We start from the raw sequence: 3,955 nt of genomic DNA on the forward strand, positions 1-3,955 counted from the left end.
GGTGCGTCAGTTACACTATGTTATTAGATCCATGGGTGTAGAAAGGTTAGTTGCATAATTGATTGTGGGATACAACCTAGTATTGAGATTTTCCTTCATCGCGAACAGACATAAAAACAACATCTATAGGAAAAATTCCGTCCTGATAATTATTTGGACTATGTATAATATATCCCCCATTTTTTTCAATTTGTAATATGATATCAGAAGTAATTGATTTAGTAAGTCTAGCTATATGTTGTGTAGTATCAATTATTTTCACAGAAGGTGTTAATATGATATCTTGAGCAGGTGGTAATATGATATCTTGAGCAGTTACATTTTTGGGTCCAACAATATAAATAGAAGCTTCTCGGATTCCGTACGAGTCACTTCTAAATACAATTTCTTTTAGATTCATCAAAATGTCATGTACTGATTCTTCAATACCTATTATCGCAGAACGAGATCAAGAAACCTCAATTATAAAAAGTTCATCAAAGATGATTAGAGACTATTATGTCTTAAATGAGTTGAATGGGAAGTTCGAAGATAGTGGTGGTGAAAAGAGTGGTTCTGGGAGACATCAGAGTCAGGATAAGTGTCCATGAGTTGAATGGGAAGTTCGAAGATTGTGGTGGTGAAAAAAGTGTTTTCCGAAAGACTTCGAGTGAGGATAAGTGAGTGAGACAAATGTGACATGTGAATTGTCATTTGTCATTGATGTAATCTAAGCATTAAAGGGGGACTTGAAATATTGTTTACAATAGTATGTGGCATGTGTCTGGGGTTTGTAATTGAATAAACAAATTGTTTTGGGTGAATCTGTCCACAATATTTGCTCTTCCAATTTTATTATATATCCCACAATATAATAAATATGTTAGATTTCTAAATTATATAAAAAATAAATTAATTTAAAAAAAATTATAGATGAAATTAAAATAACAATGAAAAAACTTATAACTTAATTTCATTTTCATTTTCATTTTCAAAATCTTTAAATTCAACCAAGTTTACCACCAAATCCTTTGATTGTACACCAAATATACCACATAAAATAACCATTTAAATGTTGCACTTCTCCTTTAATTGATGAAGAAACTACTTTCCACTCTAAACGAAAGAGTATTAAGAAGAGTGATGATGGTGTGGAATGTACTACTAAAGTAGTAGAGCCTGCGTAGGTAAGGACTCATAGAATAATTCTATAAATGTATAGAAAATAATAAGAATTTTGTATATTTGCTAATAATAAAAAAAATCAATAAATAATTAGCTAAACTAAACTTAATTGCATATAAGCAGGAGCATTAACTGCATATAAACAATTCATGCAAGATCATCATCCTGAAGAGATACATTTGATATAGACCCCAAAGAGGTCTTGAAATTTTCTGAAGGGGAAACCGGTTTTTCCTCTAATTGTCAATTTGTGTAAATCAAAATTATAATTTTTTTTAGGTGTGTACACGTGTCTTGATTTGAGATGAGTTCAGGACTAGCAGGTGTTAGGTAGTTTTGGTTAGCCGTGGTTGTTTTTGATGAGCTAGAATTTTGCCCAAATGGACCTCTGTAAAAGCAACATGTGTTTAGGAAAGTGTCCCATATGTTCGGGATATGTTTTTTGGTTGTATTAATTAATGAAGGCGAGAGAGCCTCGACAGAGGGAGAGGCCAAATGATTCTGACATAGAGTATTCGGGCAGGGAGCTCATCATAAACTCTATAAATATTTTGGTTTTAATAGAATGAACAAGTTTTCTGGTGTTTGTTTTCCAATTAGAATTAATGTTTCCCGTAGCTCTATTCCTCTGTTCTATTTTCATGTGCAAGACTATATAACGAAGGCGAGCTATGAGCTATGATTTTCTTGGTAAACACTCCTCCTGAGTTTTAATAGAATCAGCTTACGCTGTATTATTTGCTTGTTCAAATATATGTTAGAGTCTTGAAGGAAAAATGAGAGAATGTATTTATTGTTGAGGGCGTAGAAGTCGAGAGACTAAAGTGGTGATAGGCCGAGAGTAGCATTGCGTCGGGCATGGTTGAGAAGGTCTGGAGCAACGTCATCAGAGGTTAATATCCTAGCAACCAGAAGTTGACTTGTGTGAGTGCGTAAGTGTAAGTGCCAATAAAATTTCAAGATTTCATTAGGGACCCCGCCAAATTATTTTTATATCCTCTGCGCTAGTTCTTTATATTAGTTTGATTCCCAAAAGAAATGATCCTTCTCTCATATAAACTGCATGGCAAACAAAAAAATATGCCCAGATTGGAGACTATAATATAATAATACCATTAAAATAATACCGATTATCGCTTATTGAGGTGCGGACCTCTGTCCCTTTCTATCACGGAATTAAGCTTGATATTCTTTTATATTCTGCCACTGGAATTCCTCTTTCTGACATGTAGCCAATCCTCCTCTCTTTATTCGACGTTCTCTTTTTAAGAATTTGCCTCCACATCCTTGTGCGACTGTCGAGGGTTCCACGCCAAGGGTCGGGTACCAGATACCGGGTACGTGTTCTTCAAAATGAGCCCAAGGCCCGACCTTCGACTAGTCAGGGTCGACGGTTATCTTTATCTAGATTGCCGATTCCCCGAATATTGAATATTAAGTAATTTGATCGCGCCGATGTCCGTCCATGGCCTAATATTTGGAGAATCGAGATAAGCTCAGGGGTGGCCCAATCGGTTCCAAAAACTTTTAATTGGGTTTGGGGAAGGCTGACAGTACAGGGCATGGAATATAGGAAATAGGAAATCATTGACGGTTACCTAGATGTATTTGAAAAACACACACAGAACTTGAATCTGGCATTGATAACAGTTACAACTTATTCCAGGCCTCTAATCCGAGTGCTCTCTCCAACCAGGACCCGTTATCCCTGTTTCTTTAAACCAATGTACTCCTATTAGTGTGAAACACAATGCCTGCTATGCAGCTCAATGATTTTCTTCACCTATTAGAACTATAGGAATTTCAGGCGAAGTTCTTGCCAACGAACAAAGTGTCCCACTCCTAGCTCTGCTCTCGACATTCTCCAGTACATTTATTGACTTAAAATTAGGGGAGGGACGCCATTACGTGTGCGCCCTCCCCTCCACCTGGCGGACAAGCACGTGGACGGCACGTGGACTTGTACAACACATCGCCAACTTAACGAGCTACCTGTTAACATGCGTGTCAAGGGTTTAGGGTTTATTTAACGACCATGGATCCGCTCATTTCCGCCTTTACGCCGCGATGTATGCTCCGACTGTGGGTTTTCTGTTCGGGTCCGGTGTTTGTTCGAAGCCCTCCGCCGATGATGGCGCGGGAGGGCTCCATTACCTGTGCATGATGTCCGCCATGGTTGAGCTCATGTCCGCCAATTGCTGTTCAGTCTGGACCGCCGGTGGTTTAGGGTTTCCTGGGTGGTTGTTTAATTCGCGCTATTTGCCCGCCAATTGCTGTTTAGTCTGGACCGCCGGTGGTTTAGGGTTTCCTGGGTGGTTGTTTAATTCGTGCTATTTGCTGTTTGGGGAGGAGCCAGTACCAATTTACAGGTAATTGCATATTTCGGTGGTATTTGTGTGGTTTTTTGGGTTTTTTTCTTCTGCATTTGCTCATTTGTTAATTTTTTCCAATTGTTGCAGCTGTGGCAGGTCCGGCGAGCACTGGAGAAGGTCCGCCGAATGTGTGGCGAGCTCTGGACTGATGGCTTCTATCCGGTAGGATTTTTATCCTACCAGCCATTTTCTGAAGTGTTTTTCAACACCTCTCACCGTGTGTTTCTCAACACCTCACCTCGCTTATTGGAAGTTTTGTTAAATTTGGAGACAGGTTTTACCTTGCGTATTGAATTTAAGTGCTTTATAAGTCTCTATTCCCATCTCTATTGTAGCAGCCCTTTGGTTTTGTATGGCAGGTTTAAGTAGTAGCCCTTTGGTTTTGTTGAAGGTATAATTTATTAGCTGCTTTGTTGAAG

Source organism: Pinus tabuliformis, chromosome 1_1, assembly GCF_031772625.1.
Source record: "Pinus tabuliformis cultivar Carrire ecotype Pingquan chromosome 1_1, CPIR1, whole genome shotgun sequence".
NCBI lineage: Eukaryota > Viridiplantae > Streptophyta > Pinopsida > Pinales > Pinaceae > Pinus > Pinus tabuliformis.